We start from the raw sequence: 16,261 nt of genomic DNA, 5'->3' as shown, positions 1-16,261 counted from the left end.
CTTATGGGTCTTTCTATTGATTTTCCTTGTGGGAAATTTAACCCCATCATTCAAGAGTAAATAGTGGAATCAGCTGTTTACAGAGTGAAAACAACTTTTTCGACTCTAGAAAGGGCAGCATATGTTGTGGCTGGCCTCCTGCTAGTTTTATTGATGGAGTTTCGGGGAGCTGTTATGTGCAGACATCAGGGCCAGCAAACCCAGTGACTTTGCAAGTGCATCTGATGTGCTTTGCATTCACTGCGTGACCTGCAGGAGCCTGAGTTGGGTGGAGCTGCCTCTGGGGCAGGTGGCACCCTGCTCCTGGGAAACAGACTTTGTGTGTGTCTGGACAAAGGCACCTGTTCATCTTTACTCTTCTTCAGGATGCAAACTCCTGATGTGTAATTTTGAACCTGTTCTTGCTATCTTACTATCATTACATGGCTAATTCAGCCACACACAAGACAAAGAGGCCTTGAAATTCTTGGGCCAGCAAATTCCCCACTGATTATGGTAGAGCTGAACTTTTCTGACCCTTCCTAGAATTACATGGCTCTTGGTTTGGTTCTTATTTATTGGAAATTACCTACATACAAACTTTAAACTTTTAAATATTTTGCCTTTTTGTATTGCAGCAGATCATTTAACAGATGTCATTTCTTCTTCATAGCAGCGTTAACAAACATATGCCACCGTTTCCTAGTAAAGGAATATTAGAATATTTATATACGTGTGGTATTAGATGGAGTGGTTTTGTTTTAGCAAAAGCACACTTCAATTTTGCCTTAAACTCTTATCTGACTTTAAAGCCTGAATTTACCCATCATTCAAGTCATCATGGAAGAGACTTTACCTAGGATTTGAGTCCTTTGGGGTTTATAAAAATAGGATTATAGAACATCTGGCTGCACAGTAGGAATATTTCACTCTGAAGTACAAAAATAAAACTACAAAAGATAAAAAGAAAAAACATTCCTGGCAAGAAATTAACCTTTCTTTATGTTTCTTGTATCCATCAAGCACTAGGCTCTTACAGATGGAAGACAAGGAGACAACAAAAGAAAAATAGAGAGAATTAAAGACCCGCATCATATCATTAATACTTTGGCAGTTTTGACAGCCTTGAGTAGCAATGAAAAACACTGCTGTTTCAAAGCCTGAAATAAATAGGGAGCTTGGTAGCTTCACCAAGTCAGGCCCTCAGTTCAAATTCACACAAAGTGAACATTCCACACCCTTACTTGATGATGATATAATTCAGAAAATTAAAAAGATAAAAGGTGTTATAAAATAATACATGGAGAATGTATTTTTTAAAGTCTATGACTTCTACAAACTGAGAGGATTTAAAATGAAAATTTTATTTGTTTGTTTGTTTTTAATAAAAATGCTGACTTTCAGGGATCATTTGTTCACATCTTCAGTATTTTTCTGTGCCTCAGTTAAAAACCCAAAGGAAGCATATCCTGGGGCTGAACAAATGTTTTTACTCTCTGATTCCTGTCTTTTGGTAAGCATAAAGATATTGCAAAAATCTGAGGTTTGCTGTATTTTCATTAACATCATGTCAACACAAGAGTAACTTGTCATGACAGTTGTTTATTGCATAAAATAATAGCTATTGTTTTGGATATTACTTAATTATGTGGCAGTGGGGCAAAGTACCATGAAAGTAATTTAAAAAATAATTTCTTAATCCCAAGAAAAAAAGCAGTAGCTAGGTGTATTAGTTATACAAAAACATATATAGGTAATATAAATTTAAAAGATACTTTGTACCTCAGAGCTGCATTGCCTGTATCTGATCAAGAAAAATAAACTTGCAAATGAGATATAGTTAAGAAAATATAGCCTAGCAATATGATATAAAAAAATCTGCTAAGTATGCCATGATTTAAATAATTAATTTTTTTTAAGAAGGGGCAATTCAGTTTAGGAAAAGAACCCAGAAGACAAACCAACCAAACCCCTTCAAGCCACTTCTGCTGCTCGTGTAGCAAAGAGAGTAAAATGCTGTAACTCACTCTGATAATACAAGGCTACTCCTCTTCTTGGAAAAGTCAGCATTTTCCATGTTAAGGCATGGCAAAAGTGCAGTATTAGATAAGCATTTGCTTTGAGTTTGCTAGAGCTCCAGAGGCTATGATCAATTATTACTTCTGTTTTCAAATCAGATTCCTCTGGAATCAGGTCCTCTCAGCATTTGTGCCTGTGCAGTGCTGGCTGCTTTAATGATTGACTGCTTGGAGAAAGGAGATTAGAAGCTCTCAGCAGGCATTCGTACAGTGTTCTTCGGTGCCTTCACTTTTTGTAAGTGGGATCTGAAGCTGGGATCTATCACTTTCCCATGTTAATGTTTCACTGTCTTCAGGGGAGGAGGAATGTGTTTCCCAGTTTTGTGTTGACAGCACTAATACATATCAAACGTTTCAATTAAATAAGATAAAGCAGTCCTGTGCCTTTGTCTTATGGTCGATGACAAGCTTTTGGCTCATTACCACTTCATTTAATAAAATGAGAACTATTATTTCCAGGAACAGGAATCTTGGGAAGCTTGATATCCAGCTTTCCTGCACTAGTGTGTTTCCTGCTTGCCAGTGACTGCTTGGGCATAATTCAGTGTAACAGGAAGATGGCAGAGAATTTCAGCAGAACCTGTGTTCCTCTTTGCAGAGTGATGCTACAGTAGCATGAAGTGAGACAGTGAGACATAAGCAAAATGCCTTGCTTGTTTTAAGCAAGCCACCATTACTCCTAGAGTAGATAGGATCTTTTGAAATTATAAGGAATTTTATATAATTTCTTTCAAATTATTTTAAATCTTTACAATATATTAAAGATTTGCTAAGGAAAACTGAATCATTTGTAATAGGTAATAAGCCTTCTTAGCAAATTTTCTTGCCCTTTGTTTTAATTTTCCAGGATGGTTCACCCACACTACTTAAAGAGCAAATCAAAAACTGCTGTTGTGATTTTAAATTCTTTTCAATTGCAGTTGGAAAGGTAGATTTTTCTTTAATACTGAAAGATGGCAATTATCTTGAAATGAGGTTCAGACCGAATCTTGCTGATGATTACAGAGATCACGCTGCATTTTAATGCGAGCATAAAGTAAGCATATTAGAACTTCTTTTTTTTTTTTTACTTGTGTCTTAAACATACTAATCTTTTTTGGATGGGCAGTTTCCATTTTGAAGTTTTTTTTCTTGTTAGAGGCAGTAGAAGTCTTAAGTATTTATTGTACACATCGACCTGGACATGTGTGAGATACATATCACATGAGAAGGGTTTGTCAGACATCAATACAGTGATGAAACAAAACCATTGGGTTTTCCTTATTCACTCTATAGCATTTATTTTCTACATTGAATATCACTATAATCTTACCTGTTCTAACACCAAGGACTTGTCTGCCAGGCAGGGCTCCGTGGAATAGGTGAGAGCACTGCCGTTTCCCAGCTGAATGCTCTTGTACCTGCTCAGCAGCTGTGTGTGAAGGGGGTTTACTGTACACAGGGATTGTCATGCAGGTTGGTAATTTACAGTGCATGAAAAATTATTCATTCTCCATTAGCTATTAGCTACTTAATAAATCCATACTCTGAAATGTTTTTAACTATTTTAATTACAGCAGCTCACAGAAGTATCCAAATTAGCCAGATAACAGTGTAATATTGTAGTAAAATACAACCCTTACTCATAATCCCATGGAAGGTAAATGAGTCGTAAATATAGACAGATGCACCAAATGAATTGTTCACAGGATTGGAAGCATATGAAGTGTCCAGTAATAGGATTTTGGGTTCCTGTAATACAGGAATGCAGTGCTGTGGGCAGGCTGCTCTTTGCCCTCTATGCTGACAGCAAAGCCTTGGCTTGTGTTGTGTACCCACAGTTCTTTCAACAGCCTTGTGAAAGCATGTCTGCATTTCTGTCTCTCCTTCTACCCTCATGACCTGTGAACCAATGGGCCAATTGCAGGCACAAGAAGCAAAAGAAGTGGAGCACTTTGGGATAAGTTAGTTCTTCAGATAGGTAAGAGATATTCTGTGACACAAAGTCAAAAGCTATGGAAGGAATTCCTACTCAAAAGACAGGTCTCTGTTTTGTAAGATTTGTGCTCTGACTTATGGGAGAGATCAATCAGCAGTTGCACCTTACCAAGAAGATAAAAGCTGAAGACACAACTCTGCAGAAAACTAGATTGCCCTAGCTGAAATGCTCAAAACTTCTCTTTATTTTTAAGCAGACCATACGTGTGTATTATGGACTTCTTATTTCAGCCAGATCCTTATGCAACAGGTGAAAGGAAGCCTGGGCAAGGATGTATTTCAGATGATGCAGGTCCAGTGCTCCCCTTTCCTGGAAAAGTGACCAGGACACAGGCTGTCTCATAATGCTGCGTGTAAGAAGAAGTGGAAGTTTTGTCCTTTGGAGTTCATGAGAACTCCAGAAAAGAAGCACAGAAACATGTAGCATGCAACAAAGAGGAAAAGGGCATATGGACTTAAAAATTACTCAAAAGCCAGGTAATCCACCCAAAGTGACCTGTTCTAGAACAGAGCTTCTAGAACAGAGCCACTGTTTCATGTTCCTACAGAGAGAAAAGATTCCAGTGATGAGGATATATTAAACATTGCTCAGTTCTGTGCTGGGACAAAATCTCACTACCATGCTGAAGTGCACTGGAGTCAAATGAACACTTTCCAGGAAAGTATCTGTCACATAATTTAGAGACCTATAAGTTGGAACTGCTCAGTAAAATAACCAAGGAGTCTCTTAATGCCCAGCTTGTGTTCCTGTATTCATTTTTTCCAGTTTCTGTATTAATCTAGTTAAGTGAATATCCCAAAGAACTATTTTACTCATGAACAGCGGTAATATTAATAGGGAAAATGTATGTGACTAAGCAGATAATAAAAACATGGACTCTGGAGAAGCTTCTTCCAGACAACCATCTAAATTATCATTAAAACCTCCACCATTTCTGTTTTAAGTATTGGTCAAAAAGGCTTCATCATTACATGATTGTGTTCAAATTATTTATTTTTATCTTCTGCTGTTATTTGCAATTAAATTCTAAAGAGAACAGACGTTACTGTTCAAGGGCTGAGTGCTAATCTTGTACTTAAAAGGGCTTTTTTCCTTGGCAGTTGGGTAAGCTCAGCCAGACATAGGATGCTGTAAAATTTCCAGAGCATCCACTCTGTGCCATAGTTCTTATATAACTCCGATTTTATGAGTTTTAAACTTAGAAATGATGTGTTTTACATCAAAGAAATTGTGCAGTTCAGGGGGATACAGAATGCTAGATAGAACCTGCTGCAAAAAATACATGTTGCAGTACTGATACCACAAGTTTGCTAAATGTTGGGGTAAGATCTGTTTATATATCAGGTTGATATGTCACTCCCTTGTATTATTCTTTCCAATCTCTTAATCAAAACTTTTAGTAGTCATAGCAGTGCAACATTTCCAGCCTGGCTGCAGTAGGCATCACATCGTGGTATATGTGTCTTCCACAGTCAGGGCAGTCAGTTTATGAATGCAATGCTTCAGCCTTCTCTTTTGTCACCTGTAGAGGCACTCTGCTATTATATCTGTGGCCATCCATAATTACGTAGGCTGCTGTTTCTAGTTCAGCTGAAGTATCGTTAACAGGTATTCTGGAAGTGCCTAAAAAGAAGATCCAGTCTTTCCTGCATTGTCTTTACAGTTACAGATTTTAATCTATCATGGACCTGAGTGAAAAATTTTGAGAGTAACTAATTTGCTGCTAAGAAAGAATTTTTGTGATCCCTCTGTTTCTAACCAACTTAGATCTGCTAATTTTAGAAGAGTTCTGTGGTATTTGTGTCTGTCTGTTTCTTGAGGCTTTGGCTCTGCAGAGAGTTATTCAATAACAACAATTTCTGAATGCTGATTGCAATCTAAACATTTTGGTTAACTTAGGACCTCTCTGAAAGAGTAGGATCAGGCTATAGGTATCATTTAGGGAAGAGGAGGAGACAGTGGTACCATCTTTTATTCTCTGCAGAAGAAAAAGGATAGCCTTCTAACTTAGAAGAGAGGAATTTTTCATAACATCAGGACTCCAGCATCTAATTCTATAACTGTTTAAGTGTTTTATACAAAAAAAAAACAAGTGTCTTTCAGAGAACAGCTGGAGGGGAAAAAAGTTCATTCCTCTGTATTATCCTAACAAAATGTTCCAACTTGTCTCTAGACTCTGTCCCAAGTCAGGAAAGAAGGGATTTTTCAGATGGTTTTTCTCCATCAAGCATGATTGACGTGGGCACCAGCTTAAAAAACATAATGCATCCAATATTATGAAAGGCACCTCAGCTGTCATGGGAGGCTAGAAAAGCTGGCTTGAGAAGTCCTGCTTTGGCCCATAAGCAGTGCAAAGACATTTTGCACCATTGCCAGAGATGTTTTTTCAGTCCTCTGGACTGATCCGTACTGGGACAATCCCAGCACAAGTGGAACACTGCAGGCTGCGTTAGTTGCTCCAAGCTTGCTTTTGCTCCTCCAAGTGTAGCCTGTCAGGCCTGCTGGCTGCCCGTGGGACACTGAGAGCTGATGGCATGTTCACAGCTCGGAGCTGTGCAGACCTTCTGCTGTGCCTGCTCAGCCCAGCTGCAGGGCAGAGCTCTGTTTAGAAGGGGCACAAGAGTATTCATGTTGAAACTCAGCTGGTGTCTCTCCTTGTTACAAATATTTTTTATTACTAATGTTGCCAATACTTATTATGGATATTTTTGTTTAATTCATGAACATAACTGTAAGTTGCTAATGTAGAAATGTAAGCTGATAAAGCCCTCAGATGAATGTGTTTAGGTTGTAAGCAAACTTTTTTTTCATTCTGAGGAGGTGAGAGATGCAGTAATCCTGTTGTTTCAGAAGTGATTCCAGATCCCTAGATAATGTCTGCCCACAAGAAAAGTAAGATACATCTGAGCAGGATAACAACAAAGTGCAGCAGAGATAAAGAACTGACGTTGTTTGAAAGGCATATTCAGTATCATTTTCTAAAAGACTAGATAACATTAGCTTCAAGCCAAACACAAAAGATAGCAATCTTTTTTAAAAGAGGTGACCATGTGTTTAACAGCTGATCAATTTGCTACAATACAAAGAATTAGCAGGAGGAAATTAGGAAAAGTAGAGGAGCTTTCTTGGCTAATCCATGTTCTTTTTGTGTCTTTCTAATTGAGATCTCCATTTTATATTACTCTTTATTTCCAATTTTTTGCTCTTTAATGCACTGTTACCTTTATTTCAATATCATTAATTCATTTTGATCTTTAGCACAGTTGGTTGCAAACTGCTGTCTCTCTGTTACAAATTGATTTGTCCTTTAAAAGAAGGGAGACAGACAGAAATGTCAGACTTGTTTCACAACGGGAATGTTGAATGTAAGACTTGGCTCCAATACAGTGTCCACCCAGTGGTTCTATGAATAAGTGTTTATAGATTGTACCGAGCTTTCTAGCCAACTCCTAGTGTCTCCTATAATTGCTACTGTAGGAAACAAAAATGTTCGTCTGAAAAACCAAACTCTTCATTTAAGCTGTGCAGAGCTATTATTCTGCTTTATGTGTAGTTCGCTAAAGGACATAAACTTATGTGTTTAAAGAATACAGAAATATGAGATTGACTCACCACAGATTTTCTTTCAACTTCAGTGATGGTTGACCATATGGCTCTGGTTTACTTGACTTCTTTCAGGGCCTTTCTGGTTTTTGGTATTTTGATGGGGGTTGAAAGAAGTAGTCCATGTACTGATCTTGCTATTTTGTGAGTGTCTTCTCTTAACTGTTGGTTCTACTCCAAAACCTTCTATCATTGTGTCTACATGCATTTTTTTTTTTCCATTGTATTTCCTGTTGTTTAAAAATGTAGAGAAGATTAGTTCAGAAGAAATGGAAAAAAATAACCTGAGAAAAATCCTCACTATATTGACAAAAGTAATGATTTTCAGCAGGCAAAGTAGGCAGGAACAGCTATGAAAGGTCTCTCTAAAGGGCAGTGGAAGAATGTGCAAAAGTGCATACTTGTGTCTGGCATATGGGATCATGCAAGTGATGAATTATGGGTTTTTTTGTTGTTATTTGCATTAAGCAAATGCACATGAATTGATCCATATAGCTTTAGCTTGATTGGTATTGGTAATTACTCTTTGAATGTATTAATATGGGCCATACGCTAAATATGGCTTAACTTAAAGTCATAATCTCTAAGTAAAACAGTTACTAAATGGTACAGTGACAAGAATAATTAAAAACTCTGAGATACATGTTGAAACTGTCATTGTTCTGCAGTGCCACTCTGCTTTTTAAATAAGATAGGTCCTATCTAAACACACAAAAAGCTATACAGTAAAAAAGGGGGAAAATAAGGAAAAATTGTATACCACCTGCTGATGTGTGAATTGGATAGCATTGCAGGAAACGACATGTGTTAAATTACTCTGATGATAGAAGGAAGAAAAGTTAGAAAGTAAATGATTTATTTCAAAACACTGAATTAGAACATAGCATGTGTTCAATGTGAAACACAAAAGCTGAATTCAATATAGTATTGGCCACTGACACAAAGTTTGAACAAATGCAATGGTTCTAAAATTTAGGCATGAAGTAATAGAACATATTGCTATAATGTGTGCAAAGACTTAAAGATTATACTTTATTATATTTATATCCCTTGTCTGAAAGTTTTTCAGCCTTAAAGCCTATTTGTATAGGAGCATGTGTGCAATAATACGTCTGCTTGTGCAGAGAAATATAATCAGAGTTTTCAAAAGCTCCATGGACAATTCAGTTGTGACTTTATATGCAAGTGTCAGGTGTAGATTTTTGTTTATACATAGGAAGGTAATTTTTTTTAACTTTACCTTTTGTATGTGCTATTCAGCAAAAAAATGGAAGGAGAATTCCAGAAGCTAATGTACTGATTCATGTAATGCGATTCCCTCTATATTTATGATCCTTTAATTGAGACATATTGCTGTGTATCCAAAATGTCAAACTGCTATTTTGTATTAGAAATATTAGTCGCAAAGCTTGGCAGTTTGTGACAGTACATCACTAAAGGAGGCGGCCTTGGTCATAGGAAAATGTCTTTCCAAAAGACTGTTTTGCTAAGAATTTGTCAATGTGAAATTTTAGAGGGTGTGGGGGAGCTGGGATGACACAAGACAAAAACAGAAATTTAAATCTGGATTTGCTCAGGAAGAATGCATTCAGTGTCCAGAAAGTTCCAAGTGTTCTTTCAAGAATGAGCAAAGATTTGGCTTAAAGGCTGCTCTAACTAAGGTCTGAACTGACAGCTGGAACTGATAAGAAATTAGTAACAAAACTTGTAATAAAGGAAAAAAATTATAGTAACCCATATTAAGAATTCACAAAAGAGAAGATTAAAATGAAAAGGTAGAGTTATCAGGAGAAAAGATATAGTTGATATGGCTACAAAAATGGGTCACTTAGGATAAGGTTACATCCTAGCTGTAGCTAGCCTGTTAGTCAACAGGAGTGGCAAGATTAAGACCGCAAAGATTAAGTGCTTTTACTATTTATTTTCTGTCCTGGGAGGGATACAGGACAATGTACTTATTACATTAAGAAAGCAAATAGTTTGAAGCCATTTAGTAACCGGTGAAAACATTAACCATCTAGGTCTAAACAATTTATACTACATCCATGGTTCTGCTATTTAAATGCTCTGTCTAGTTGAGAAGCTCAAATTTATGTGCTGTGACAAATCAAGAAAGGTGCTGAAAAGAAAGATAAGATGGTTGTAGTGTTTCCTCTGCACAAGAAAGACTCTTTATTCTGTGTAGTTATCTCATCCAGGAAGTAAAATCATAGCAAGAATCATCAGCTGGAAACCAAAACATAATAAATTCAAATGAGAAATCAAACAGAAGATGTGCTGATTAACCTTGAACGAACCTAAGGGAGTGCAGAGGCTTCCCAGTTCTTGACAAGCTGCGGTCAGGACTAGGTGCCTTTTTGGAAGGTCACACACAAAATTTTATGCACAATACTGGAGCAAATAATGACATGTGGTATAAGAGGTCTTATAAATGCCTCTGACTTAAAAAATTGCAATTTATTGATGTTGGAGAGGGGGAAAGGAAGTTGAAAATCTGATTTGGTCCCTATGAGATAATGGGCAAAAGCCAAGATGTTTCTCTGCTGATGGGAGGCAGCAGGGGAGGCTGGCACAGAGGGCTGGGGATGGCAGCCGAGGGGCAGGGCCGTGCCCAGCTGGCACTGCAAGGACAGTAAGCAGCTGGCTTTTTGAGGGGTGTTCTTCACAAGATTTTCTCTTAGTGGCTGTTCCTCAGGGCTATTCCTGCTCTCCTCTGGCTACAGTTCTGAGCATACTGTGAGTACTGCTGCTCTTGTGCATAGTCAGAGTTGTGGAAAACTTTAAAACAAACGGCTGCCAGCAACACATCATTTCCTGTGGTTGTCCTAGCCATGAATTTTTCACATTGCTCTGCCTTCCCTCATGCACATTGCTACGCTCTGATCATGATTCTTCCCTTCCCTCTTATTCAGTGGTCCAGGTTAGCTTTAATGTAGAAACCAGCTTGCACTGCTGATGACTGAGTCTTTTTCCCCCCCTGAACTGTATGGAAAGATTAGGTGGAAAGTTGCTCCTCTTACGCTGGCTAGTTGTGCTCAGTATGTGACATTCCTCTACAGTTGTTCTGATTATGCCACGTCCTACTTCATTCTTTAGACTCTGCAGAGCCAGATTTGCAACAGTCTGCTCTTCCTCTGCCTTGTTTCATTCAGACAAGCAGATCTGACCATCTCTCAAATGGTACATATTGACATATCTAGAGCAGTAATAATCGGGCTTTTTACTGCTGTCAGCAGCTCAGATCACCCAACGCTGTTGTGCTGTGCACCCAGCAATGAGAAAATGAGGAAACCACAGAAATACAGCTGTGTTCCAAGTAACTCTTGTTTACCACTATGTATAAACATGCATGGTTTTTCTATTTAGATATGCTCTCTCTCTCTAGTATTCTGGTGGTTTCTACAGAAGATCACAGGAAAGGACTTTAAATTGTGCAAATAAAACTAATTTTTGAGTTCAAACACATGAAATAGTCCAAAGTTATGATTATTTTTGACAAATAAATATAGATATATAAATTTATTTTTTCAGGGTTTTTGGGTTTTTTTAACTCTAAATTAATTTTTTGAGGCATTTGCAAAAAAAGGTTTGGAAACAGAATCTCTGACTGGATTCTAGTTCTTCTGGCAGAGTGGCAAAGAAGATACTCTCCATCCCATTGAGCTCAATGACTTCATGCTTAATCCACAAAATGGAAAATATAGGCCAAGAGTCTGGAAAATTGTATTTATAAAGACACTGGGAAAAAGTTGGGGATGGGTAGGGCAGGGTGGTTTGGTTTAGTTCATTTTTTTCCTTCTCTTTGGAAGCTTGGGAAGGAAAAATGGATTGAGAGAATGGCATCAGGAGGAATGCATAGCCCTCTGAAGCATTGTACTCATAACATGGGAGAGTGTAAAGACTGCTCTATAAACAGAAGATTTTGGGAAACACCTAAAGATATAAACAATTGAGCAGCAGGTATACCAAAATAATATATCATCTCTCCCTGGGAGATGGGAAAGCAAATTGTAATTTTGATAACACAAAAAATTAATGAAATACTGACTCCAGAAACAGGTGGAGCTTTGAGGCTTGTTGGGGTTTTGTGGAGTGAGGGCAGAAGGAGATGGAGTGGTGTTACAGAAAATATTAGACATTTCTGAATCATTCACAGGTTAATGTGAGTCCACCCATTTTACTTATGTGTTGAAAAAGCTGTTGCATGTGGATGCTTTTATTGAGAAGGTTAAAAAGTTGTTGCATCCTGCAAAATATCCATATTTCCTTTTGTAACTGGCAAAACACATAGGGTCCTGCATGACAATACTCCTCTCAGGAGGGGACCTGTGCATCTTAATTATCTTTAGTACAGTAATGATCCAGTCTGAGATAGAAACTCGTGTTTAGCAATTCTGATTTAATTTACAACTCAGCTAGAATGTAATTATATTCTGATTATACTTAGGATTTTGTGATAAAAGATTGAAGTTTGTAGGAAGAGGAAATACTCAAAACTTTTTGTAGTCAACATTTATTTCTAGAAAACTGATTTTTCTGCTAATACAGAGTAGATGATGAATTTTGTCGAGTTTTATTTACCTTAGTGTCAGAATTAATTTCAAGCTGAAGGTAGGTAAGAGCTAATTACAAATTTTAAACCCTAATGCCCACCCAAGTTTTGTTAATTTGTACTGATGACTGAAAGATTTTCAAATTACCTAGTAAATATTATTAGAAACAACACAAAATTATCATAAAAGGTCAATGCTTTCATTGCCAAAAACAGCATAGGATTTGGATATTTATTATGAAGCTAATGTATTAGCAAACATAGAGAATAAAGACTTATAAGACATCAGTTTAGCACCATGTTGTTGCTTCAAGCAGTTCTTTTATTTCTGTACCTCTACTAGTGCATATTTTGGATGTTTTTTTCTCTTGTGTAGTTGCCAGCAATATCCCTAAGGAGAATCATACAGGAAATGTGGAAGACCAAGGATGCCTCCTGTGTGTTGGCAGCTCTCACCTCTCTCCTTGTCTAGGCTTTTTACTGCCTGTGTCAGGACTCCAAAAGGTTCAGTGCTCTACCATGGAACTTCTCTCTCTTAATCACCATTAATTTAATATATTTAATATAATGCATTCCTTTTCTCCTTTGTAAATCTCATTAGATCTGTGATAGTATTATCAAGGCCACGAACCTTGTCCTTTCAAAATATCTGTAGAAATTCAAAGCAGATGCTGCATGTATCTCTGGTTCTTGGGGAGATACTCTCATGTATCCCTGAGTAGCACATTATCTGCTACCTAGGAGGCATCAGACAAAATATTACAACTCCACCACTGGTTTCTCAGGAGTCAAAGGTACAAGCACAGGCTTATTATCTTATAAAAAACCTGCATCTGGTCTTGCACACTGTGCATCAGTACAGCTCAGAAATCTCCATTAGAGGTGGAAAGAACAGATGATTTTCAGGGACAGACCCTTCTGTTCCTCTTCCAAGGCATAATTCCTTTCCTCATACTCTGACTGTACTTCCAATGTGTCCATCCCAAATCATTCCTGGGAATGCATGCTGCAGTGCTAGGAACTGTCGCTGTAGCTCCTGCTCTGAAGAAGTAACCAGTGCTGGCACAAATTCTAGACATAGCATAGACGCTTACAAAGTTAATTTATCACCATAATCATATTCCACATGTTATCCTTCAGAAATCAAGTGTTGGCAGACGTATTTCCTCCTCAAAAACCAGATTTCAGGCTGTTCTTCTGGCTCAGTTGTGCCTCTAGTGCCCGGGTTACAAGTCCTGTGCCAGCAAGTTCATATACTGACCCAGGAACCGGTGATGCTTCTGCAGAAACGTGCACCCTCCCTGTCTCATGACTGTCACCACTGTTTGAGGGCACCCAGTCCAACAAGAGCAGCAAGCTTCCTGTTGTACTTAGAAGTGAACTGTTTTTGACAGCTATCACTGACAAAAAAAGAGATGGAGAGTGCTATAATATAGCTCTACTTTTTTTTTTTTCTTCTTTGAATGGCTGCCGTTTCTGTATTTGCTGACAGAACCACAAACAAGAGGCAGAAGCATCACTCACCAGGAGCTTGTTCACCTCAGTGCTGCCAACCTGCTGAGGCTGCCTCACCTGCAAGGGCTTAAGAGATGGTGAAGCCTCTAAAGCTGTTGTTAGTTTTGGTGGAGAGGTTCTCCTTTCAAATTAACGTTTATACATTTGTACATTTCAAAATAACAACACCAGAATATGTGTGTGAATACTTACTCCAGAATTAGGGCCCAGTTTATGTATAATAATTTGTAATTTCGCAAGAGGTATTGACCGCATGGATGTAGCTTGAGGGCTTGTCACAGTAAAGCTTTTCTTTGAGCAGGGACAAAAGTACAGTGGTCTGAGGAGGTGGTTCTTATTAGCAGCATCTGTGTTAGCCGAGACACAGGTCTTCCTGTGGTTTGGGTCACTGAAGAAGTTGTAATTTTGCCTGTGCAGGGAGTGAGGGGCCAGGATGGGGGTGCAGGGACCCGTGAGGGGACTGCAGGGCTGCCCCAGCCAGTTCCTGCCTGGGCACGGCCGAGCCCTCAGAGGAGCTGCTGCAGCCTCTGTGGGATGTGTGGGAGCAAAGAGAGCCCCACAGGCAGCAAGTGTGAGGGAAAAGCGTGAGGAACAGCCCTGGCAGCACCCAACAGAGAAAAACAGGTGTGAGAAAGGTATTTTAGTCTTTGTTTCTCACCATCAAACCCTTCTAATTAGCAGTAAATTAATTTTCCCCATGTCGAGTCTTTTGTGCCTTTGATGACAATTGGTGAGTGATCTCCCCGGCTTTACCTCATGAGTTTAAAGTCTCTTTTCCCCCCTGCCCTATTGAGGGGAGTGAGGGAGTGGCATTGGGTCACTGGTGGCCAACTGGGTCACTCACCACAGCTTGACATAGGGCCCTAAAATGTTCTGATGTTGCATCAAAATACACCCATGGTTTCTGCTCACAGCACAGAGTGTTGGGGTTTATGACTTTGTTCAAAGCAGCACAAGAGGAAAACGAGTGCAGCTGAGAAGGCCTTGTGCTGCAGAGCCGCGCTGGGTGAGGGAGCACGGAGGGGCCGTCACCAGGCTGGAGCAGTGTGCTGTGCACAGTCGGGATCTGTCACACCGGCTGCAGGCCCTGCGCATAAAGGCAGAGCTCACCTTTGTCTGCTGGTTTGAAATGGAGTCAGGGACTCCCAGAGATAAAAGCAAAGGCTTTGCATCTGACAAGCCACACTTGCTTGCACTAACAACATATCTTTATGAATTGGTGCTGAGGGAGGCTTGTGAGATGTGATAATGGTTTCCTCCAGCCTCTTCCTTTCTTGCCCAACTCAGTGCATTTGTCACCCTCCTGTGCAATACCTCATTGCAGAAACTCAGAGGTGACTTTAATCAGAAGGATGAAATCCACCCTTGTGCAACACCAAGTGGAATTTGAGACATTTCTTCACAGAGCTGAACTTAACCCTGGAGGAATAGCAACTTCATAGATGACACCAAACTTTGATTTTTTTCAGACCACACAGTTTTTCTAGGGAAGCAACTTGGTTAGAAACGGAGGAATGAAAACAGCAACCTATGGGCATAGCTATTGCCTTAGAAAATAGTTTATAGTGTTGCTATTTACATGAAATACAACTTCCTGATGACTCAATAACATTTCCCCATAGCTAATTAATAAATATTTTGAAGATTATTACAATGTTGTCACTTACAGGCTTCTAACAGCTCCCTAGGGATAGGACAGCTAGTTATCTAGCAGATCTTCCTCAATTAGGCCAAATTTCACATCAGTATTAGAGCTTCTGTGTTGTAGATATTAAATATTCAGTTTGATCCATGTAAGGGGTGAATGCCTAGTCTGCCTGTGCTTCCTGTTGATTTGCATGGAAAAATCATAAGGATAAGAGAGAAATCTTGTAGAAATACTTACATGTGCCATTCACACAAACAACTCAAATGTCTTCGTTTTCTTCAACTTGATTAAAACTTACAGTATAGAACTTTAAGTCATATAGAAAAGCTGATTTATTAAATATGTATTTACATAATTTAATGAAATTAATGGGCAGAAAATATTATCACCTACATTTGAATATGTTACTCCTTTAAAATAATGTTAATTTTCAAAAAAAGAAATGGAGTAGTAAGATACGTGGTGTTAGTAGATGCTGGAAATACCTTTTATTTTGGTAATGCAAGCCTTTTCCTGTTCCTCTATTTAAAATGGTTGAATTAGATTACTAATGTCTCTCAAAGGGCACTTAAACTAATCAGGAAAGAGCTTCTCTCCTCCCAAAAGGACCTGATAGGGCTGTCCCGTCTGCTATGTATTATTTGCATTAGCAAAGAGAGCTTCTAGTACTACTTAATGAGAAAGGATAATGGAATCATATGTATTAATGGTCAAAGCCTGAGTAAGAGCTGATGCCCCCTGAAACAAATTCTGAGTGTGTCCTTTGGGAAGCATTTCTTGCACAGATGTTTTTATTAAATGAATGTGGAAAATGTACCAGGCCAATACCACTTCCAGCATTAACAGGTTCATGTGCACTTGTCATGTAGTAAAGGCAAAATCCTCAGACCCATGGCATCCATAGCCTA

The 16,261-nt window shown here is 38.6% G+C and overlaps 1 protein-coding gene across 34 annotated transcripts in view; it reads left to right on the top strand.

Annotated features, from left to right (window-relative positions):
* The window catches only part of SEMA6D (semaphorin 6D), a 227,490-nt gene that overhangs the window by 71,098 nt on the left and 140,131 nt on the right, over positions 1-16,261 (top strand). For 2 of the 34 annotated variants that reach the window (XM_086848349.1, XM_086848369.1), the window contains exon 1: positions 14,181-14,340. The exons of the other annotated variants lie outside the window; for them this stretch is intronic. The gene's annotated coding sequence lies outside the window, so the exon portion shown is untranslated. Of the gene's footprint in view, positions 1-14,180; positions 14,341-16,261 lie in introns of those variants that run through there. 34 annotated transcript variants of the gene reach the window in all.

The sequence above is a fragment of the Cyanistes caeruleus genome, chromosome 13, assembly GCF_971803275.1.
Source record: "Cyanistes caeruleus chromosome 13, bCyaCae1.hap1.1, whole genome shotgun sequence".
Lineage (NCBI taxonomy): Eukaryota > Metazoa > Chordata > Aves > Passeriformes > Paridae > Cyanistes > Cyanistes caeruleus.
The sequence above is the reverse complement of the archived record's forward strand: the minus strand, read 5'-3'. Positions and strand labels throughout refer to the sequence as shown.